The following is a 25,890-nucleotide window of genomic DNA, read 5'->3' as shown; positions in this document are numbered from 1 at the left end:
TCCACAGTCAGGGAATTAGAGGACAGGTCCTCTCATGGATTGAGAACTGGTTGGAGGCCAGGAAGCAGAGAGTGGGTGTCAATGGGAAATTTTCACAATGGAGAGAGGTGAAAAGCGGTGTGCCCCAAGGATCTGTCCTGGGACCGGTGCTTTTCAACCTCTTCATAAATGACCTGGAGACAGGGGTGAGCAGTGAGGTTGCAAAGTTTGCAGACAACACCAAACTTTTCAGAGTGGTGAAGACCAGAAGTGATTGTGAGGAGCTCCAGAAGGATCTCTCCAGACTGGCAGAATGGGCAACAAAATGGCAGATGCGCTTCAATGTAAATAAGTGTAAAGTCATGCCCATTGGGGCAAAAAATCAAAACTTTAGATATAGGCTGATGGGTTCTGAGCTGTCTGTGACAGATCAGGAGGGAGATCTTGGGGTGGTGGTGGACAGGTCGATGAAAGTGTTGACCCAATGTGCGGCGGCAGTGAAGAAGGCCAATTCTATGCTTGGGATCATTAGGAAGGGTATTGAGAACAAAACGGTTAGTATTATAATGCCGTTGTACAAATCGATGGTAAGGCCACACCTGGAGTATTGTGTCCAGTTCTGGTCGCCGCATCTCAAAAAAGACATAGTGGAAATGGAAAAGGTGCAAAAGAGAGCGACGAAGATGATTACTGGGCTGGGGCACCTTCCTTATGAGGAAAGGCTACGGCGTTTGGGCCTCTTCAGCCTAGAAAAGAGACGCCTGAGGGGGGACATGATTGAGACATACAAAATTATGCAGGGGATGGACAGAGTGGATAAGGAAATGCTCTTTACACTCTCACATAACACCAGAACCAGGGGACATCCACTAAAATTGAGTGTTGGGAGAGTTAGAACAGACAAGAGAAAATATTATTTTACTCAGCATGTGGTTGGTCTGTGGAAATCCTTGCAACAGGATGTGGTGATGGCATCTGGCCTGGATGCCTTTAAAAGGGGATTGGACAAGTTTCTGGAGGAAAAATCCATTACGGGGTACAAGCCATGATGTGTATGCGCAACCTCCTGATTTTAGAAATGGGCTATGTATCAGAGTGCCAGATGCAAGGGAGGGCACCAAGATGAGGTCTCTTGTTATCTGGTGTGCTCCCTGGGGCATTTGGTGGGCCACTGTGAGATACAGGAAGCTGGACTAGAAGGGCATGTGGCCTGATCCAGTGGGGCTGTTCTTATGTGTGATAGCAGCTCTCTTTCCATGAACAGAAGTAGCTTGCAGCCATGAGGTGCTTAGGATACACCTCAGTCTCCATTTATTAAGAAAATGTTTTAATCCAATGGTCTTCAATCTTTTTTGTGCCATGACCTGAATGAATGAATGAAATATGAGACTGGGAACCCACCGTCATTCCTACCCATTCCCAGGACTGTATCTCCCCACCCCCACTCCTGTTATGCCTTCCCAGCATGGTTCACTGTAACCAAATACAGGTGTGCACTGGTTAATGATGGGGATATGTTCTCCAATCCCTGTTATGCAATTAGGTCATTAAGTGAACAATCTGTCCAATCTATTGCCTTGGTTGTGTAAAAAGACACGCCTTGGCTGCACAGGCTACTGGACATAGATTGCCTATTCTTTGCATTAAGCACGTCTCTGTTGTGTAAACAGATACTCTGCTGCAGGCTATGAGAGACGCAATTGCCTCATTAAGAGCATCTTTATTGTGCTTTGACCACCGTCATATATGAGGTCCATTGTTAAGCAAATTGTTGTTAAGTGGCACACACCTGTATTCTTATTAGAGGCAGCAGAAAAAGTTACCTGGCACCAGTGAAAAATATTTTAGCACAATTACTAAGAGCCTGAGCAGGATTGGGACCCAATCTCCTGGTACCTGAAGGAATACACCAGATGCCTCCCCCTTTACAGAGTGGTGCTCTAGTCCAGTGGTCTTCAACCTTTTTTGTTCCCATAAGTTGCCGCAACCCCACAACTGAGACTTCACAATCCCATTGGGGCACAATCCTGAGATTGAAGAACACTGTTTTAATCCATTTCAGGTGCAGTTGCCATAACAACACTCCAAGATTTCACAAAGGTATCCCAGAGTCAGCACTCTGTTGAGGACTTGCTTTCTAGTGTCCAAATCTATCGCTTCCATTCACCAATACAGATGAAACCTGTTCTGTAGATCACCTGCCATGACCAATGAGGCAGTCGGCTGGCGAGAACTGCCTGACACAGCTGATTTAAATCAAGACACCCTTTGTCTTCATTCCGAGCAGTAAAGTAAACCAGGGCCAGAACCCAAATAGTTATTATGCTTTTGGAACAAATGCCAGCTAACCCTCCTAAAAAAATAACACTACAGTATATGTCTGTAATATTGAATAATATTATTGTTGTTGTTTTTAAAACATGCATCAGCAGTCTCTTTTTGAAACAAGGGATGAAAGAGTGATTCTAAATTTTAAGCATTTTTCATAAGTCTTTGCAAGTAAAAATAGACTTCAAGAGGGCTATAGAATTAGTCTGGCTTAAAAACTATGTAACAATTGATTGAAAAAATAATCCTTCTAATAGTAAGGACGATTATGACTTTTGCAATATCTATTATGTAAAGTGCACAGGCATGCACAAATCCAGCTCTGGTTCAGTTGGAAGGACACTTGTTTTGAAATCCAGCTTTGCAAGCAAGCTTAGAGAAGAATTCATGTCATGCAATATTGTAAGGATAGACACATTGTAGACACATTGCAGAATATTTTAAAAGTATGTAATTGCTGGGCCATGAATATTCACATGTCTTGGACTTCAGGAGAATTTGCATTTTTATTCATTTCTTTGGAATAATTGCCATTAGCTCATACAGTGTTGTTCTTAGTAAAATCATAGGGGTTTGGATTCTAATAGTCCAATCCTATCTCCTCCCAAGCTACAGCATGTAGCTGCATGCCATGGTGGGGGGAAGGGGACAATCAGAAAGTCAACCAGAGCTAAGTAAAAACCAGGTTTACTCATCTGTGGGTAGGCCTTCTAGTTACCTAGGGGTCTCCTTGGACCCACACCAACTATTTTTGCTTGCATATGTCCAAGAAGAAGAATTGGGCAGGAGAGGTTGAAAAATGGATGATAGGATCCAGAGTTCCCTACCTCTTGCCCTCCCCTGCCCTGGAATGCCCCCAAATGTCCCCTTCCATTGCTACCAACTTCCTGACACCAGCACAGCCTTTGGGAGCCACTGGTGCATGAGCCACACCTCTGGTGTGTTTTCATCAGTGGCCCAGAAGCATGGGACCGCATCCCAGCTTTTGTGCCACCACAAAGCGGCTTGTGCTACCAGAGTGCGAGCCAAAATGGTGAAAAATGGGCAAGCTGGATACAGATGGAGTACAAAAAGACTGAAGTTCATCACTGTCTCTGTAGTATGTGCTGAATGGGTCTCCCATCATTTCAGGAGCCCTGAGGGACAGATAATCACTCTCTGGAATGCATGTCAATGGTTTTCTTCCCTACTGATACACAGAAGGACACAGAATGGTGCTTTCTGCATACGGAAGATTCTGATTATGACATGATATATTCCTTTTCCTGTCATCTACCCCTTTTGTTTTACTTAAGAGGTACTGTTACATTAATGGAATTTAATCATTAAATTTGTCTGCCTATTTATTGTTTTTACAAAATGAACCTATGAGGGCAGCATGTAAAGTGCTGAACATAAACTACATTTCATCCAGGACTCTTGCTGACAACAAGTGTTCTTCACAAAGTGAGTTTTTCAAATGGAAAATCAAGTGTGAAGTAACTTGTTCATTGACAGAACAGGGAGGAGATTGCTGGAAGCAGAGCTGTGAACAGTACGAAGAGTACACAGGGGAAATGGCTGAGAAATGCATAAAAACTGGACTTGGTTTGTCAGTGCCCAAAACTTAGAAAGCTATACTAATTCAGAAACAAGATAAAAAGTGCCAACCTACAAGGTGTGCACTTACCAGGGAGCAAGCCCCACAGAGCTTAACTGAACTTAGTATTTTTGGTCAACATACTTAGAATTGCTTTGAAAGTAATATACAATAGTACCAAATCATTAAAGCATGCATATGATTCAGAAACAGGGAATATCCACCCCAGCACTGTCTGTTCTAGTGGCTGTCTGCTGGTATTCATTTGCATCTTTTTAGATTGTGAGCCCTTTTGGGACAGGGAGCCATTTAGTTATTTGATTTTTCTCTGTAAACTGCTTTGTGAACTTTTAGTTGAAAAGCGGTATATAAATACTGTTAATAATAATAATAATAATAATAATAATAATAATAATAATAATAATAATAATAATAATATCCATACATATTCTGTCTATGGAGTGTTCAGTAATTCTGTAGTCACTAGAGCAGCCATCCTCAGTCTTTTTTGGCTTGGCCTCTTAGGAGTTTCCCTCAGGTTCATCGATTCAGTTACCAAGGGCCCCATAAACCCTTGGAGCTCCTCTTCTCACACTTCTCAGTCTGTGGCCCCCTTCAAATGTGCCAAGGCTTCCCAGGGGGGCCATATGGCTCCCATTGAGAATGGCTGAGCTAGACCATCAAGCAGGAAGTTTGTATGTGTTGGGGTGGTGCTGCAAACATATTATAAGCAGCCAACAACCAAAAAGTATACTGATACAGTGTTGCAGATCTCCCCACTGAACTGCTACTGATCCAGGCATGCCCTGCAAGCAATGGACCAAAGATGGAAGGGTAAGAGGGTTACCCTGGCAACCAGGATGCCATTTTCCCCTCTGCAGGTGTTGGCATAGCTGACAAATGGGAGCAGTTCTTGCAAGTGACCACAGGCCCCTTGGGCATACATGCAGTATGCTGCGCACTCTTTAAAAGGTCTGGTGAGGACCTCAGTCACAAGGAGATGGCAGCCGATAGCTCAAAGCCCAGTGAACGTCCAGCTAAATTATGCCCTAGGAGGAGGTCTGCTACATGAAAAGCTCCTTCCCACCTGCTCTGAGGCCTGAGAAAGGAGGCATCACACATTGCATCTCTGTGAATCAACATGAGAGATGGAAGGCAGCACAGTTAACATTCTGCTACACAAACAGCCAGCCATCACCAAGTGAAGACCCCACCTACTTTGAGGGGGACGTACTCTGCTTGAGCGTTTGTCTGATTGCTAACTACAAATATATTGGATAAAAAGATGCATTTTCCGCACCTATTTCATGAAACAGAATGCTCCTGATCATTAGTTCCCATCACCAGACCATTCCAAGCCATTAACCAGCAACCTGCCTAACAAAGAATTGGTCAAAGGTCAGGCAACAGCATAACAATACATCTGAAAAAGATGAGGATATGATACCTAATACAAACCCCCATTAATAATGCCAGGAAAGGAACAAAAAGTTGCTACATGTCATTCTGTTCCACGTGCAGGAGAATATGAATTGGAATGGCAGATGGTTTAGAGCAGTGGTTCTCAAACTGTTACTGGGGCCCGCCTTTTAGAATGAGACTGTCAGATGTCATGGCCAGAAGTGACATCATCAAGCAGGAAAATTTTTAACAATCCTAGTTTGCAATACTACTCACACTCACCCAAGAGGAAGTTCCATTTACTATCATTGTTAAAAGCATATATATATACACATAGTAGCCTGTTAGAGTACAGATATGCAACATTTCCCTAAATGCAGTCACATAGCAGGGTAGCATCAAGTCTAATATATTATCTGATCTTACCATCACCTTTCGGCGATCCACCAAAAATTAGGTTTGCGACCCATCAGTGGGTCCTGACTCACAGTTTGGGAACCACATTAATAAATGTGATTTTCCCCTCAAAGTTAGCAATGACCTAGAACAAGAGGGTCAAACATAAGGCCCACGGGCCGAATGCAGACCCCAGAAGCAATTTATCCAGCCCCCATTATATTTGGGTTTTCTAAGCATGATAACTGGGCTAATATCTTAAAAATATGAACAAGAGTTGCACATTTTCTCTTCTGTCATTTGTAGCCAATGAGTTTCTATGTGAGAACAAAGTGCTCATTTCTGGCCATAATCTACTTAATTATGTCACTTCCAGCCCTCAGTAGGCACCATGACAGCTAACTTCAGTCCTCTGTATCAAACAAATTTGATCCCCTGACCTAGAGTAACCGAAAGACACACATCACTCTTTCATTTTCCCCATTGTTAATATTTGACTTATCTGAAGATCCTAAAGCAGACTTTCTAAAATTCACTCATATTTTTTTAAAGGGGGGGGGGAGAAATCTACTTGGATACAACTTTTACCATTAGAAATTATAAAAGAAAACTGTATATAGTTAAAGGAGGTTTAGTATCTAACTACAGAAATATTTAAATAAATTTAAAAAGAAACTAATGAAGTGATATAGCTTGCTTTATTGTCAGGCATTTGAAAAACAGACACATGATTCAATCATCATAAGGTAGTTCTCTTAAAATGCAATCTCTTATGCATACAACAATTCCTAATGAGTCCACTAGGAATAAACAAATTAGTCTCCAGGATGTATTATGCATTAATTAATCAGACAAACAGTATTGTGAAATGCGAAATATTTGAAAATTAGTTCTAAACACAATGCTCACATTAGGAAAAATGGGGCATGGAAAGAATAATAGCATAATGAAAATGTCAGTTTGTACCAATTCAAGTTAAATCAGAGGCAGTTTATTCTACTGTGATTTAATTTATTATCATCAACACATGAACGTTGGAGGGCTTTTCCTGGAGAAACAAAATTAGATCAGAAGAAGTGAAAGAATACCAAACTAAAATCTCACATTTAACCTCCTATGAAAATGCTATACTGAAAAATAGTCACAAAGCGTTAGGTAGCTAAGGACAAGAAATAAACATGGAATAAAATTCTATTAAACTATCCTTTCTTCTTAATTACTTAATAATTTTGCCTTAGCTAAACTGTTGTGAGCGCAATATTAGCCTCCAAGCTAATATTCTCTACACAACTAGAGGGCATTAATTCCCATTTTTAAAGCTGATGATATAAATCCTCTGTCATTCCATTATGAACAAAGTGTGTAAATCCTGCTGTTGTGTGAACTGTGGTGACCCTTCACAAGCACATACAAAGCCCCCCACCTAAGATAATATATTGCATGAATCCAGAGCTAATTCCAGAGTGAATCTGCATACAATTCTGACAGCGGGTAGAAACAATTGGCTAGTCAACACACAAACCAGAGGACACTGCACAGTAGGTCTCACATCTTGCTTTATTTGCAGCTAAGAAAATGGGTGCATCAGAGAAATGTTTCTCACCAACCACACTCCAACCCCTCAAAGGAACTGGAACAAAGCCTTGACTTTATAAATATAACAGTCCTGGTGAGACTTATTTCCCTCCAAGGTATCGTAACACCAGGCCTTTCTTTGTTCCTTTTCTCTATTGCTTCCCATGTTACTCACACATATTTGAGTAGCTGACTATTTTTCACTTTTGCCTCATTGCAATTTAAGATACGATGTTAAACTTTTCATTTTTAAAACTTATATTTCATAATTTATTGTGGGGTATGACACAAATAGCAGATCTCTACTTCTTTTTTTTCCAAGCAAGCCACTACTGGCTTTTCTCCCCAGTTAGCAGTATATTCTTTGTCTTTGCAAGTGTAACACAAATCCCTACAGCCAATATCACAAAACAGGTACTGGAGAGCCCAAAAGTGAATTGCCCCATGGCATTGTATAGCAGCAATTCCCTTCTATGCTGTGCTAAAGGTTACCAGTCAACCACCTACCAAAAAAAACCAACTCTATTACTCCCACTAAAAAAGCCTTAAGGAAGACACCAGCAAACAGTCATGAGAAAGGGATGAATAGGAACAATCACTCCTCCCTTTCTAAAGAGAAGCACCAGTTGAAAATGTATATTTACTTAGCAGGTGAATGCCTTCACTCACAGACAACTATTATGCCAGGCTCTGTGCTCCTGGAAACCCTGGCCAACAAAATCACTGGGCTTGTCTAGTAGCCCTGTTACATACAGCTGGAATTCAGTACCATTCCCAGAACTGCTAAGGCCTCCAGGTTCGCTTCTGAAATGTGAGGCTTTTCTCATGTGAGCCCCAAGTTGACCTGTAAACCTGTGTCAACGGTGCTGCACACTTTGGGTCAGCCCAAGATAGTATTGGGCCATAAGATGCTATGTGGGCTGGTAACAATGCTGGGATTGCAGTGTCTTAAAACCAGTGGTTTTCAGAATGTGAGCTGTGACCTCCTGGGGAGCTGCAGAATCCTTGCGAAAACCCCACCGCCCTATACATTGTATAGGATTGTACTGTAATGGGGAGCTGCGGTCATTGGCCTAGTAGGTTAAGGGAGCCAGCAGCTGAAAAAGTTAGCAGGGAGTTCTGACATCAAAAATGTGCATTGCTGGAGATGCTAGTGACTAAGTGGAAGATTAACTTTTTATTAGAAATTACTTCACATTTACAAAGAAAACAACTAAGTAGCAAATATAAGTTTCCAAAACATTGTTACATAAATTGGATGATGTTGGTGATCACAAGCACAGAGTATTCAAGCATACTATGCCAGTCCATATCGGAGGTAACTAGTTGTGAATATATTTTCCAAATACTTTATTGGACTAAAGAGAGAGCCTCTTGTTTGAAGACAAAGTCTTTGGCCCTTCTTGCTCTCTGTCCATTCCAACAGAACATGATTCTAGGGGATGTAGAAACTCTGGACTAGATCATTATTCCTCCAGCCAGAATGAATGATCTCTCCTGCTGTCTAAGGGGAGACAAGAATGGAATAGTGAATTTGTAGACGTTCTGTGAAAATCACCCGGGGATAATAATTTGTGATCACAATCTTCCCTTGCAGTTCTAAAGTGACAGAACACATGCCGGGAATTCTCCATCCCATTATCGCCTAGCCAATTCTTTTCACTCCTCCGCTTGCCAATCTGAACATCACAGAAGAAGCTCAGTGTACATATAATTTGCCCGATGACAGAATGCCTACAATTTCATCTCTCCACACATTTCTATTGCTGCAAATGGGGGAAAAAAGAGATCTATGTTCTTATTTTCTGGCATTCATGGCTACATTTTAGGTAAGAAGCTTGTTGGCCCATAGGATGTGAATAATATTGCTCAAAAGTGTGAGAGTTGTCAGGGCATGTTCTACCTTTGAAACTGTCTCACCATAGATAAAAGAACCTGAGCCTGGAGGTGGGAAGGGTCCACTACAGTTTGCAGAATCCCATCAAAAGACACGGATGAAAGTCAGGAAAACTTTGGAAATGGCTTGGTGATATGCAAGGAGTGGCAAGAAACTGCTTGTTTTCCTAGTTTCTAGGCATACCAAGGAAACAAGGAAGGGTTACTACACAAACACCACTTTGGATTCAACCCAGTGAGTTCAAATTACTTTTGAAGACTGACATGAATTCCAAAAAAAATGTGATATGGTAGGAGGTTATCCAGCCTATTTGTGTGTTTCACCTAACAACTATCATCCCACTCCTTTGACAGCCTTTGAGAAGATGCATTCGTACCTTTGAGAAGGTGCTCTCACAACAGAGATATGGCTTACTTTTCATGTTTATTCAAGATCCACTCTAACAGTCTGTTTTCACATTTGTTGCCTCCACAGAGATTACTCTTTTAGATTTTAAGGACAGCTCTAGGGGGTGACGTGGGCATGTGTCACCAAAATTTAGGTTTTATAATCTGAACCAGGCTTCACTACAACAGGTCAATCTTAGGTATGCAGATATCAAGCACGTCTGTGTTGCCAAACAGCAAGGGAAAAGGAACAATCACCTCCTTCTATCCCATTAACTCATCTTTTATTTCACTGCAATTTGAAAATTTATGACAGAAGTGAGCTGGCAAAATGAAGTTCTTCCTGGAATTGAGTTCTAAGGGGTTTTTCTTACTGTCAATTGAGAACGCTATCTATGTTATCAGAGCTCAGTAATGTATAATTAATTTGCCAGTAAAATACATTTTAAATGTGTTGAAACTGAAATAAAAAGTGCTGATTCATTTCTGCTCCACATTCTGACTCCGCCTTTGCTTCTTTTTCTACGCATAGTACCGCTAGCTAAACAGATTTCAATGGGAATCCTACTTGTGTTAAAATAAAAGTTGTGGAGTAAGAACAAATTATTTACAATTTTTTTTTTCAGTTACAGCCATGATAACTAAGCCGTACAGGTTTCCAGGAGTATATTTTACAGCTTTTTATCTGTAATGCAACTTGAAAATTAATATGGCATTCAAGAATACGTACATTTTTACATGAGACACAGCCCCATTACGATCAACTGAACCACTTGAAAGAATTATCATTGTGTAGGTTGTCATTTCTTATTTGATGGGTTTGAGACTAAAGTTTGAGATTTGTCCATCCCTGGACAATTAAGGGCTCAATCCTATCCAACTTTCCAGTTGCAATGCATCCAGCAGGCCTTTGTGACTGCCCACCCACTGCAGGATGCAGCACATGCCCTATTGGCACAGCTGCACCTGCACTGGACCCAGGCAGCCCAATCCTAACATGCACTGGAGCACTGCATCCAGAGCAGGGCTGGGCTAGGTTGCAGCACAACTCAGAGTAAGGGGAATTCATTCCTCTCACCCCAAGTTGCACAGCAGCTGCCTCTATCGGGCTACTCAGATCTGTGCCATCTAAAGAGGTGGCACAGATCCAGGTGGCCCAGTGTAAGGTAAGGCTGCTCAGGCGGGGGGTTAGGATTTGGCCTAAGAGCTGGATCCCAGTACCACCACCCCCCCCCAACAGTCCTCCCACCAGCTCACCCACCCTGGAACATGGTCGCTGGTGCATGGTCTCCGCAACACACCACTTGTGGTGGCAGCAGGTGGTGCTGTATGGTATGCTGCCTTTTGCAACCGCCATAAACTATGCTGCTCTGCCAAAATAAGAGTTACCACCTTTCCTCTCCTGCTGTGTGTCTTTAACACACACTGAGAGCCAGTGTGGTGTAGTGGTTTGGGAGGTGGACTTAGACCTGGAAGATTCAGGTTCAAATCCCCCCCCCCCTTAGCCACGAAGCTTCCTGGGTGACACCTTGGGCCAGTCACTTTCTCTCAGCCTCACCTACCTCACAGGGTTGTTGTGAAGACAAAAGGAGGGGAGCAGCTGTGTACACCGCCCTGAGCTCTTTGGAGAAAGGGCGGTATAAAAATGTGAAAAATAAATAAATAAAATAACCTTTCCTGAGCCTCAGTACAAACTAAGCCAGACTCCTGATAGTTGCAGATATTTTCCATCTTGCAATAAAATGAGCATGTACAAAAACATAATAAAGTGACGAAGGGCAAGGGGAGCACTATGGAGAAATGACTCCTAAAGTTGAGTTCCTCCTATTTTCAGTAGATCAGGACAGGAGTAACAATCGCCCTGTTGAAATCTCCTGCTCAGAGTTGTTTGGTTTGCTCCCTTTTCTCCAGTCTGGCAGACTGTGGCCTCATGTTGTTGCTAACAGAACAATGGTTGCTGTCAACTCGAACTTGCAGGAAAGGAACAGCCAAACTAAAGAAGTAATCAATTACATGCTGATTGTTTCTGAAGCACAAAACAACAGAGAGAAGTATTTTGACTCGCTGAAATAGTTAAAGAAATGCTTTTGTTTATTCCTCTACAACAACTGTTTAATATGAATGAGCTGCACACACATTGAAAAGGCAACATACACTATTCTCTGCAAGCTGAAAAGCTCTTTTAAACAGAAACATTTAGGATCACCCCCAGACAATCACTTGGGTGGAAGTTCAGATCAGTACCCCTTTATCCTTGTTCAGAGCAGCTGTTAAAAGTTTATTGAGAAAAGAAGACAGCGTTAGTTAAAAGGAAGACATATAAAGCAAGAGATTTGTGGGAGTATTTTGCCCTTTATTCTGACATGGCCAGAGTTTGTATGTGTGAGTTAATCAACCATGTGTTAATGCACAAATTGAAGTGACAAGCCACGGGGGGAAAAATGCCAGCAACTGTCCAAAATGGGTATGTAACATCATGAAAACAGGGAAGTGAACAAAGTATAAAGTGCTCCAAGGAAGGCAGGCCATCTACTAATTTTTTAATGAATTTATGGAACATAAAGAAAAGGGTGTAGTTCAATCAGAAGCACATTCTTTATTATAGTGGTTAGGAAGATGATTCAATTATATAATAAAGTACCAGGTACATTAATGATGCAATAATAAGGCATGTATGACTTGGAAATGGTGCAAATCAATGCTAGAAGCATCCAACGTGGATTTATGCGCAATCTGGGTTTGGAACACAATCATTTGCTGTAAAGCACAGAGATTATAAAACATCCAAAGTTATGGAAAAAATATATATTGGATAAATACAACATTTTTATTTGATTTGGGACAATGCAGTTGGATACAGGTGAACATTGTATTAATTCACTCTGTGTTGGAAAAGATGTTTGTATTTGGGTTCACTGAGACTCAGTTCCCATGTAATATTTGGACAGGATAAAGTCAACATGAGGTGCACGGATTTATCTCATACAATTTTTACTGGTGAATATTTTACTTGCATGTTACCAGCATTTGCCACACAAAAAGAACCACATGGTAATAATGTCATAAGGCCAGAACACCCTTGGAACATATGAAATAAGGGTGTTGGATTGTCTGAGGACCCTGTCAATTTTCAGATCTCTCTTCTTCCTCGTCACTGATATCCCTGAATGTTGTGGACAGTGGTGCTGTTGTCAGTGTTGAGACAACCAGAATTTTACATTGTTTATATCCCTTTATTCTGGCAGGTTGTCAATGTTTTCCAAAAAAAGGCAAAAGCTTTTCTGTCACCTACTAGTTCTTTTTTTTTTTTCAACTTCAAATATCAAAGGCCCTCTATAAACAATAGATGTGTGAAAGTTTTTTTTTTCCCAAAAATAACTTTTAAAAAAGATAATAATAAAATAAACCCCACAAGTTTGTTTTACAATGAAAAATTACAAACATCCTGAAAAAAAGAGAACAGTAGTAAAATAGAACAAAATAAAACCAAATGCAAGAAGGTAAATGGACAGCCCAATCCTATCCCCAGCGGCTCTGCTAGGTGCAGAGGCACCAAAATGGCTCTCACTGCATCCAGTTGGCACCACTGGGGTTGCTGGAGGTCTCCTCCTCATCCCTTCCCCCCCCCCCCAGAGAAAGCCCCATGCTCTGCAATGGGGCTTCTCAAGCCTGTGCTGGATATTTTACCAGTACAGACTTGAGAGCCTCTGTATCGAACTTTGCAACCTGACAGAGAAGATTAGATACAGTGGAGCAGGGCTCCACCATCCCACCCCCCCTACCTGGCCGGTTGCTCACCCTGCTCCACTTTCCTTCCACTTTGGAACACCTCCCCCCTGCTCCCACAGACCTTACTGTCACCCGGAGCTCTTCCCTTACTCTGGGTGGCGTCTGTAAGCTCAGCACTGACTGGTGCTGGGCCAGCGTTCCTGACACTCCAGCTGCTGTAAATATACGTTTACGACACCTAGCACTAGTGCTGGAACTCAGTGCTGGCACTGGGAGTGCAAGGATCGGACCCTAAGGGAGTCAACATAGTACAATCAGGGGTCAGATATACTCACAGTCCAATCCTTTAAGAATTGACCCATTTCTAGCCTACACCAGGGTAAGGGAACAAATGTTACCTTCCCACAGGACTGTCCTCAACCCATAGGATGCAGCATATGTTCCAGCAATGCAACAGGAGGGAGGGAAAGGATAAGATTGGGCCCTCAGATCCACCTGTGAGCACACTTATTCATAGTTTCGGCTTAATTCCATTGTCGAGTATGATTGCTACCCTTGTCAAACATTTTTACCAAGAAATGTCTGGCCATTAAGAGAAGAAAGAAAGCCCAGTCTGAGTTGTTCTCTCACCACTTCTACCCTCCCTTTTGATATTGGGAATGTGAATGTGAATATTTACACACTCAAAAACAGACCAGGACCAGCAACAACAAGCACAACCCACAACCTTGGTCCTTACATAGTCCTGAGAAGTAGTGCTGACTGGCAGCCCAATTGTGAGCTGTCTGGTGCACGGGGCTGCCAAAATGGCTGCCACGGTATCCAGTGCACAACCAGGCAACTGCCAGCAGCTCTTTGGGGGAAAAGTACTTTCGTCCCATTCCCCCAGGTAAGGGAAGCAGCCCCACAATGTGGCTACTCAATTCTACAGCAGTTCTGGAGCTGCCACACAGTTTCCTGTGTGGAAACTGTTGAACTGTGCGGTCCTCCCCTCCCTGCTCTTTCCCCCTGCCACACCTCATCCCTGCTCTCATTCCACTCTCTCCCCACCTCTCCCTACCCCAGAACACCGCCTTCTCACCGCCCCCCACACCCCCGCTCACCTCTCTGCCACAGGCAGTCCAGTCGACTGCCAGGTGGCAGAACGTGGACCCAACGTGGTCTTGCGCTGGGCCTTTGATAAGGGCTCGCAAACATGCCTTACAGCACGTTTGCAACATTATGCACCAGCAGTGAGTTGGTACACAGGATCAGGCCCTGAGATATATATGATCCTTATCTTTTTCACTTTAAAGTGCATAGAAGTGTTGGGAGGAAGAGTGATTCTACAGCCCACACAAATCTTGGGAATCAGGGCAGATATGCCACTTCCAGTTCTCATATTCATTGCCTCATGCAAAGCTGCTATGGAACTGGGTCTCCCAAAATTCTGAACTCTGTCATCAACACTTTCCAATACTAGGACATGCATAGGGCAGTTTTGCAGTGGGCTATACATTGTGGTGTTGCTTGTTTTTTTTATGTTTTTTGTCTAAATAAATCAGTGGTGAAAGGTGACTAACAGTCCTATCCAGGTAAGGACCACTGGGTGCAGTGATGCCAATGCCACTGGCATTGCCAAGTCTGCCAGATTTTTGTCCCCTTTCTTTGGGAAAAACCACAAGCCCCACAATGGGGTTTCTTAAGCCTGTGTTGGTTATTTTGCAGCCACAGACTTGAGAGTCTCCACGTTGTGGTTTGCAGCCCAACACGGAGGATAGGATATGGCTGAGCAGAGCTCTGCTGGTCCTCCTGCCCCAGTTCCTCCCTCACCTGCCCCACTTCCAAGGCCTTCACCACCACCCGGAGCTCTTACTGTGCTTTGAGCAGCATTTGACCAGCACTAGGTTCAGCACTGACTGGTGCTGGGCCAGCACTGGCCCTGGCTTCTTGTTGGGTGTCGCAGATGTGCCTTATGGCAATGAGCAACAATAGTATTGGGCCCTAAAGCAACAGTTAAGGTGCACCAGAATTCATTGGAAAAGTGCATGAAAACCAAAACAGGGGGTTTGAACTGGACTATGCAAACATATTTGCTCCTTACATTCCCCTTAGGGGAAATTCTGTGAGTGTGAGTAGATTATTACATGGTTCCAATGCAATATGAGAAATGTGGCTTCCTGGCCAGAGAATCTGCAGCATTTTGCCAACAGCCCTTCCAACAGACATGGTACTGGTCTGGTACTTGGCTGTCCAGGCAGGTGCCCAGCTCCAAGTACCCATGCTTAAATACATATCTCCTGAATCAAACAGAATAAATAGAAATATTGACCACGTCATTTCATCTATGTGAAAGTCAAACTGGGCTGTTAGAATGCTCTGCCCCAAGTGCCGATTCAAATCTCACTGAAGCCAGTGGAAAGTTTTGCATGGGATTATTCGTTTCTGGTTCAGGCTCAAGAGATCTTCCTAGAGCATGATTATTACCACCATTTGGTTAGGATGAGAGCACATATCTTTATAGTATGAAAGACCACTTTGCCACAAGATGATAAAGACTAGAATAAACTGTATCAGTTGGAATATCTCATAGAGCTGACGAAGAATAAAGGGCAACTGATTTTTTTGTTGCAGTAGAGAGAATAGCACAGTGTTTCAGCTCATTAAGAAAAAGGATGATTACCGTATGTTTCACAAAATATGGCCTTGTGGGCTAAAGCTGTCTCTCTTTGTTCCTTGAACAGTGGAATGAGCCTTTACATCTCAGGCCAATTATCTACCAGCATTCTACAGAAACTGACAATGTATACTATGTGATATGAAGCCGGTTTACTTTGTACCCTGTATTTGCATCCGCTCTGTGTGTACGCGCACACTCTCTGTTCTTCTCTCACCAGAAGATGTGGTCTGTTGTTAGAGGGAAAAAAGACATTCCCTGTGATGTAAACAGGACACTCCAAATACTCAATAATTAAAGATGCTTAATACTGGGGAGCCAGGGACACTCCTTGAAAAAAATTACATATTCATATTATCTGCTTTAATGTTTTTTGTCTTTTCAAATGCCACTGCCTGATAGCAACATTGTGGACTGGTAGCAACACTGATAACTTAAGATCCATGCCAAGCCAGCACACAGGATGAGCAATCCCCATTTTTCCTTTTCAATCCTTTTTTTCTCCCCCTGAGACAACCAAAACCGCTCTGCCAGTCATCCATGTGGGTTGCCTTGCAATGCATTCCTTTCCTTGGAACTGCAGGTGTGGCTCTCTTGTCCAGCTCATCTCCCATGAGCCAGCTAAGGCTCCTGCGCTTGCTTTAGACTGAGAAATATTTCTCAACCAGTGGTAATCATACCATCGATTGTACTTGAGGTTGTGTCTGGCTGTATGTGCAGGACCCCCAGTCTTCTGCTGGCTGGCTGCAAAATCAGCAATGCAATGTGACATGCATTAGTAGGAGGCTTGGCTTGGTAGGCAGAGCTCCCAAGTGCACTTTTCGCATGCCTGAGAAAGCCCTCCTGACCACCGTGTGCAGCTTACCAGTGTTTGTCACATTGTGTCTGACCTGGCAATCTGGGAGTATCTGATAATGATAGTTACTTCCAATAGGTGGACAATGGCAGGGGAAGGCGGCAAACATTGAGAAACGCTGCTTTAGAGCCCTCTTTCTGCCTTTTAAACCCCACTTTAAAACAGAAGAATTGCCTGGTCTTGAAACCCTTGCCATGTGGCTCCCGCAACACTTCATGTCCCATCCAGTAGAAATGAACAGTGATCTTGGTACAGTTTCGCCATCAACTCACAAACTTCCCTATATCTTTGTCTTGTGTGGAGTTGAATTGATGACATGCTTGGTGCTTCCATAGTTTTACTCCTTCATGTGTATATGAGTGTGCATGTATGAGGATTTTTCATTTATTACTTTATTTTATTCCCCTTATTATTGTTAAATTATCCCCACAACAAAAGTTTGTTGAATGCTTTGCACTTGCCTCCCAATTCTTTCCCCAGAACACCAGGGAGCTGTACCACTGCAGAAGATCTCAGCACACAAGACAGTTTCTGCATGTGTAATGTGTGCTTAAGAGACACCTGGTAATAGGGTGGTTAGTGAGCTGATGTGGGATAAATAAGCTCAAATGCCCACTTAGCTCAGAAGCTTAAGCTTCTTCACATATTAGGTTCCTAATGTATCAGCCTAAGTTGTTTTAAGTGTACAGCTGAAAATCAAAAGTATATGAGTAGCAAACATGTGTGCAAAAATCTCATACAGTTTCACACAGGTATGCTTATTACGCAAGAATGTCTGGCTGCCATTTTTTCTCATGGAGACACTTAGAGACAAAGCTTGGTTTGCCACTGCAACTTCCGTAGTTGGTTTTGTGCAGGTCACTATTTCTAGGGCAAACATGCTTTGCAGGGTTGTTGTGAGGCTGAAACACTGCTCTGAGTTCCATGGAGAATGGCAGACTAAAACACGTACAAATAAAATGTTTTTCTTTATTTTTGTTTCCTCACTCTGAAAAGCCATGACCGATGGAAATACAATAGCTAATATATATCTTAGAAAGAACCAAGCAGGTTCCAAGGTGACGGATATTGCCAGGTACAAGAGAACATAACATTTCAGAGCATTTCTTCTAGTGTGAAAATGTCATGGGTAACTTTTTAGTACCCCTGCTGCAAGATACCTTGCCAGGAATCAAGATGTTTTGCTTCTATACATCCTTTGCTTAATCGTCTCGTTCAGTGTCTTGGCGGGTAATAGAATCATATCTCAGGAAAGGAGGTAGCACTTATTGACATGATTTTCTGCTTTAGGCAATGCAATAGAAAAACTTGTAAAGCTTTCTAGAATAGATGGTTCTGAACACTATACCAAATCCAGGGACAGCAACTCTAAAATCCCATTGGAATATCAACAAATAGATCCCATTGAGCCTCTCTTACCAAATCATTTAAATGATGTTTCTATAGTTGTCTGAGGAAGGGTTTAACCCAAAATGCATTGGGCCATCTACAAGAAACTGTTTCCTGGCATCTTTAGAGATTCCTTTCATTTCTGTTTTCCATTTTAAAAAAGCATGCCATTCAAGTTCCCCCTTTTCAGAAGCTAACCCCTACAGCTGTGTAGAATAAGAGAACCAGACTAAAGTAAAATTTAAATATCAACTATAAATGTTAAAATACCTTGCTTATCTTTTCATACAGAAAGGCTGCAATCCTATGCACACTTTCCTGGGGGTAAGTCCCACTGAAGTCAATGGAATTTACTTTGAAGTAAACCTACATAGGCTTGTACTGAAATATACAGGTGGCCCAGTCCCATTCAACTTTCCAGCGCTGATGCAGCTGCAATCAGGGTGACCACATATATACACCCTCTTGGAAAGGGTGTGTGCATAACATGTGTGCAGTTTAAACTGACTTCATCTTGGTTTCAGAGTTGGGACTCTCTCCCCCCCCCCCCATATGTGAAAAGAGGCGACATTTTGCTGGCTCCCAAGGAAAGGCCCCTCTAATTGACTTTTGGGTGTTTGAGATCTGACAAAAGGATAGCTAGCAAGAACAAAGTCCTGCCTGAATGTTAAATTACTATTGCCAAGCTGGATAGTTCTTTTCAGATTCTGGGCTAAGAAGTCTTCCCGACCTGACAGCTGAGGCAACACACCCTTTCTATTCAGCAGGAATTTTCCTGGATGGGTCATCAGGCTCAAGTGCCAAGTCCTTCCAAAGGGGGAAGGCAGGGCTGCAAAGTTTCCAGGTTCCAAAGCAGGAGAAACCTCAAAGCACACCTTCGTGGAGAGAGCTGGCCTTGTTCAAAAACAGAAATTCCTACTACAAGAGAAACCTCAAAACATCTTGCTGTTTTGCAGTTTTGGAAAGGACTTTTTGGCATGACAAAGGAGTTTGGGGAGCTCTTTTAGCTTTGCATCCTGGGCTTCCTGGGACTGACTGGGAGGATACAAAGAACACAATCTTGACTGTCTCTTGGGTCAGTGCAAGTCCCTTGCGCCAGCCTGGGGGGGGGTCACAAAGCCATAAAGCATGTTTGCGCCTCCTTGACAGTCAACTGGGCCGGTACAGGGACACACGCCAGCCAATAGAGGCTGAATCCAGCCTCTGCGCCAACTTGGGCAGGGAGGGTTGCGTTGGCAGAGCTTGGCCAATGCAAGGTTCTGGGGTGGGCGAGGAAGAGGCCGGAGGGAGGCATTCCAAGGCACAGGGAGGGCAGGCAGAGGGCAGTCTTCAAAGTCCTGCCTGTTCCAGTGCAAGATTGGATTGCGCTGAAAAAGTGCTTAATGACTCATCCAAGGAAATTCCTGTTGAACAGGAAGGGTGTGCTGCCTCAGGTCCAGGTTGGGGAGACTGAAAAGGACTTGGGTAATTGAAATTTAATTTACCATTCTTGCAGGACTTTGTTCTTGCTAGCTATCCTTTTGTTAAATCTCAAACTGAGGAAATTAGTGAGTGGTGAAATCCAGCAGTGTGACAAGGGGTTGGACATTGACATGGATGAGTGGTACAATCAATCTCAAGGTGCCTCAAAAGTAGGCTAACAGCAACCATAAGACACAGTTTTTCAAAGAAAATAGAGTTTATTAAAGAAATATAGGTAACAAATCAATTATAGAGAGAGGTACTTGCACATTCTGTGTTTGGGTAGCAGGAGTTGGAAAGGTGATTGACTCTTTTGGGGAAGCAAGAAAAACTGCTATGAAGATCAAAGGGGGAGGGGAAGGGGAGGGGCTTCAATCCCATGTATGTCTATTTGGGAGTAAACCCCACTGATCTCAATAAAAAGTGTTTTGTTTTCAGCATGTGTCCAGCATATGAAATTTTTCATTTTTCTGGCAGGGAAACCACCAAACGAGACCAGGAAACATGGCGTTGGCTTTGCGGTCAGAAATACCCTGCTGGAATCCATCATCCCACCTACTGCAGGAAGTGAAAGAATTTTGTCCCTGCAGCTCCACTCATCAGTGGGACTTGTCACTCTCATCAGTTCATATGCACTGACTCTGCCATCTCCAGAAGTTAAAGACAAATTCTGTGATGACCTGGACACCACTATCAAGAAAGAGTTTGGCACTGGGAAGATGCACAAAAATGGCCAACACCTGCTAGAGTTTTGCTGCCATCATGGTCTGTGTCAGCAACACATTCTTCAACATGAAGCCCCAACACAGAGTCTCTTGAAGACACCCACGATCAAAGCACTGGCACCAGCTCAACCTGATTCTCACCAGACGCTCCAGCCTTCCCAGCATCAAGATCACATGCAGTTAACAGGGTGCTGCCTGCAACACTGACCACTCCCTGGTGTGCAGCAGAGTGAAACTGCTAACAAAGCGACTGTAGCACACAAAAAAGGAAGGAAGACCTCACATTGACACCAGTGAGACCCGGGATCAGGGAAAGTGGAGGAATTTATCGCTTGAGGAATCTCAAGCAAATGCATCCAACAGATGGGAACGGTTCAAGAATGCTGTTTACAATACCACCTTGTCTGTATTCGGCAAGAAGACCAACAAGGTGGCAGACTGGTTTGAAGCCCACTCTGAGGACTTGACACCAGTCATTGAGGAAAAGAGGAGAGCTCAAGCAACATACAAAGCCTGTCCCAGTGAGCGCAACCTGCAGGTCCTCTGAGCTGCTCGCAGCAAAGTCCAGCAGACTGCCAGGAGATGTGCTAAGGACTACTGGCTCCAACTCTGTTCCCAGATACAGATAGCAGCTGACACAGGCAACATCAAGGGGATGTATGATTGTATCAAGCAGGCCCTAGGTCCAACACAGAAGAGAACTGCCCCTCTGAAGTCTGCCACAGGTGAGGTCATCCAGGACTGGGTGCAGCAGATGGAATGCTGGGTAAAGCACTTCCGAGCTGTATTCCAGAGAAAATATAGTTACTGAAGAAGCGCGGAACATTGAGTGCCTGCCTGCGTTGAAAGCGCTTGACAGTGAACCAACCCTAGAAGAACTTCACGTGGCCCTGGACTCCTTTGCCTCTGGCAAGGCACCTGGGAAGACAGCATCCCTGCTGAAGTCCTAAAGTGCTGCAAAGAGATCATTGCCGCTGAGCTGCATGAAATCCTCTGTCTCTGCTGGAGAGAAGGTGGAGTACCACAGGACATGAGGGATGCAAACATCATCACGCTGTACAAGAACAAAGGCGACAGGGGTGACAGCAATAACTATCACTGCATCTCTCTCCTTAGCATTGTAGGAAAGCTATTTGCCCGAGTTGCACTAAAGAGGCTCCAGGTACTTGCAGAGAGCATCTATCCAGAATCACAGTGCGGATTCTGAGCCAACAGGTCCACCACTGATATAGTATTCTCCCTTAGACAGCTAGAAATGCAGGGAAAAATGACAGCCACTCTTTATACCCTGCATAGATCTCACAAAGGCTTTCCCTGGTCAGCAGGGATGGCCTCTTCAAGATTCTCCCCAAGATCAGATGTCCACCCAGGCTCCTCAGCATCATCAGGTCTTTCCATAAGGACATGAAGGGCACTGTAGTCTTTTGATGGCTCCACATCAGACCCCTTTGACATCCAAAGCGGGGTGAAGCAGGGCTGTGTTCTTGCACCAACCTTGTTTGCGATTTTCTTCGCTGTCCTGCTGAAGCATGCCTTTGGAACTGCAACAGAACACATCTATCTCCATACCAGATCAGATGGAAAGCTCTTCAACCTCTCCAGACTGAGAGCAAAGTCCTAAGTCCAGCTGAAGTGTCTGTGTGACTTCCTCTTTGCCAAGGATGCAGCAAATCCTTTGCCAAGGATCACCGCCCACTCTGCCAAAGGTCTCCAGCAGCTCATGAATCATTTTAGCAAGGCCTATCAAGACTTTGGAATGACAATCAACCTGAAGAAAACACAGGTCATGGTTCAGGATGTGGACTCTCCTCCCTGCATTACAATCTCTGTGCATGAACTGGAGGTTGTCCATGACTTTGTGTACCTCAGCTCAATGATCTCCAACACTCACTCTCTCAAAACCAAGCTAAGCAAATGCATTGGTAAATCAGCTACCACATTTTCTAGACTCACAAAGAGTATGGTTCAACAAGACGCTGAAGGAACATACCAAGATCCAGGTCTACAGAGCTTGCGTCTTGTGTACACTTCTGCACTGCAGCAAGTCATTGACTCTTCACTCACAACAGGAGAGGAAACTGAATGCTTTCCACATGCGCTGCCTCCAACGCATCCTCAGCATCACCTGGCAGGACAAAGTCCCAAACACCACAGTCCTGGAATGAGCTGGAATCCCTAGCATGTATGCACTGCTGAAACAGACACGTGCGTTGGCTCGGTCATGTCGTGGGCCCACAGGTAGGGAGACAGACCAGGGACAGACTACATTTGCTCCCAGTGTGGAAGGGACTGTCACTCCCGAATCGGCCTTTTCAGCCACACTAGACGCTGTTCCAGAACCACTTTTCAGATACCATAGTCTCCTGAGACTGAAGGATGCCAATGATGATGTGTTCTCTTCTTGTCTGCCACAGATGTAATTTCTTCATGAAAATATTAACTCTTCTTCATCATGCATATATAGTCCCCAAATGATTTACATTTTTGTATCATTTTGCTTCATGTTTTGACATCTTTGTATTTTTCTGGTTTTGCTGTTGCCTTTATCAATAGTTCCCTTTGCTTCCTGGTAGTGCTCTGATTTTATTCCTCAGCTTTCAGAATTAGATTGTACATTGCATGAACCAATGACTTCAAAAGGGATCATGTATGTCAGGGGTGCTCAATAGGTGGATCGTGATCTACCGGTAGATCACGAGGCAAAATGAGTAGATCGCGGAGTGCTGACCCCCCCCTTTCAGGTGCCTCTGGGAGGAAACGCCGGGAGTAAGGCCCATTGTACTCAATGGGGCTTACTCCCAGGTAAGTGTGGCTAGGATTGCAGCCTCACAGCCTAATCCTAGGCATGTCTACTCAGGAGTAAGTCCTGTTACATTGTAAAAAAACTCTGGTAGATCTCCGGGCCTTGCTGGGTTTCAAAGTAGCTCTCGAGCCAAAAAAGTGTGAGCACCCCTGGTGTATGTCATCATTCCATGTGCTAAGTAATGCCAGAATGTATTCTGGGGAAATAGCTAGGAGGAACTGGAGGCCCATCCATCTAAAACAGAGTCATGCTTGGCAGCTGCAGAAGCTCACCAGCAAGTCCTGCCACCAATGTGCTCTACAAACTCACTCCAGTGGCCACCATGCTACTAGTGTTGGCCTGAAGAGACAAGCACTGTACTCAGGGAGATTTCTTCCCTGTGATTCAGGATGCCAAGTATGCTGGCATGCCCCCAGAACTAGTGAATCTCCCAAATTGCCTTTTGCAGAATTGTTGTTTAATTGCTCTTCATCTGATCACACACTATTGTAGCCTATTCATTTTGAGGAGCATATATATGATTACTGCCAAAACATTCTTTTAAAAAAGCCTTAATGTTTTACCTTTTATAGACCAGAAAGTGGGAGTTTCTTTGATTCCTAACCACATTAAAGTGTATGCCCATTGTTAATATTACTCCTACAGATGCACTGTGCCCGAATTTACTTTTATCTTAGTGGAATTTTCCCACACAATGTTCCTTAATGGGCCCTTAAAGAACACTTTTCACTTGTTTTCCACATATGGGTTATTATTGATACTGAATTTCAAAGAAAGCAATTCAGTGTTTCCAACTGAGAAGAACTTTTAAAGCTATTCATTATTCCTGTAGAAGAACAGAATTTGATTAATTCTCCTATTTAATTTATTTAAATGCATTAGAAACTTTAACAGTATTGGGAAAAACTGGTTGGCAACAATCTATTTTGGAAAAAATAATGAGATAGTAGAATTTCTGTAATTGATTCCTGTGGTCTGAGGATTATATTTTTCCCTTGTGGGATCTGTGCTGGATAACTCAATAAAAACTCACTGCAGTGCTAAATATTATCAATGCCATAGCTCAAAAAAATGATGGTCACAATGCCCACAGAGCACATATGAATCTATGAGGAGAACAAGAGAGAGAGAGATGCAGAATAAAACCACCTGCCCAGCACACAGTATGAATGACCATGCTCAAGACTTTTGGAGGGAGTGATGATTGTTGAACTGCCCAATCCTATTCCTCACCTTTGGTGCTGATGCAGTGCCGCATCTGAAAGTATTTTTTGATTGCCTCTGCGTAGGCCTCTTGCTGGCCTATGGCTCTCCTCAGACCCGTGCCAGCTATATGAGCCGACATGTGTCTAAGGAGAGAAAGGTGAAGGGGTGGGCTGAAAAATGGGGGATAGGATCTGGTGTGTGCATTTGCCACCAAGATCCTCTGTTCTGGGCTGTTCCGTGCCCCTTGCCCTCCATTTCCCTGCACCAGAATGTCCTCAAAATTCTCCCTCTGACCTTCCTGCTCCCACCGCCATCTTACTGGTGCCTGTGGAGCCTTTCAAAGTTGCTGCTGCACATGCCATGTCTCTCACCATTTGCAGCAGTGGCTCAGCAAGAAGCCACCATGGCCTAGCTTTTGTGCCATCTGAAAGTATCCTGCGCTGCTGGAGTGCAGGGAATCCACAGGACTGGGTGCTATGTTTGTAGTGCAGTTGTTTACTAGAGCCGAGGCAAGTTTTTGTATGTTGCAATTTTGTCCCTGAACTCTCACAAGAGGAAGAAATTTACAGATTTGAACTCCACTTATACCTCTTTGCCATTGACCCAACATAGTCCTTGCTAGTTTGGTCCTAAGCATGATACAGCCTTGTCACACTCCCATGGACATATATCAAAATGCATTGTCTCAGTGCTAATTTTTATTTCTTATTTAAATCTGCTAGGGTGAAAACACTAAAGCTACATACCCCAGCAACTGCTTGACCAGAAGCAAACAAGCTTAAAGAAACATCCAAGTACAGTATATGAAGCCACCCCAATGGCTGTCAAAGTACTTGTTGCTTGTTGCCCTTTGACAAAAATCATTTGAGTCTGACATGCGTTAGCCTCTTGAGATGAAACACCTGGTACTAATGTTTGGCTTGTAATAGAAGCAGCAGGCATTTCTTTTCTTGCTTGTACATGGTGTAGCATATCTCTCAGTTAACTATTCCAGTATATCCATTTTCTAATTCAAATTGTCCAATTCCTGCATATCAGTTCTGCCATTCGTCAGCTATCAACACAGAGGTGGCACAGAAACAGTTGCATGATTAGACTGTCCCCTCAAACCGTGCTACAAATGACCCCTCTTAGAATCCAGGACTTGAATGGCTGTCAATAGTTTACCCTAAGGCAGTGGTTCCCAATGTTTTTTCACTTGCGTACCCCTTGGTAGCCCATCTCCATAAATTGTACCTCTCATATTAGCAAAATTTGCTAATAGTTGCTGCTATTTCAAATTTATGTTTTCAACTGTTCTGTATCTCATAATAAATAATTTGATGACCAAAAACTAGTAGTTGGTGAGGCTTTCGCAGTCGGATAGCTGCCTTCCTTTGTGCCTTGCTAACCCAGGCATTCTAATACAGACCTGCCTTTTCCAACCATTATTCAATTATTTTTCAAGTACCCCTAAAGGTCCTACATGTACCCCAGGTTGGGAACCACTGCTCTAAAGGGTCAGACGTGAAGGACTATTCCTCC

Source organism: Tiliqua scincoides, chromosome 2 (assembly GCF_035046505.1).
Source record: "Tiliqua scincoides isolate rTilSci1 chromosome 2, rTilSci1.hap2, whole genome shotgun sequence".
NCBI classification, from domain to species: Eukaryota; Metazoa; Chordata; class Lepidosauria; order Squamata; family Scincidae; genus Tiliqua; species Tiliqua scincoides.
Note: the sequence above shows the minus strand (reverse complement) of the source record.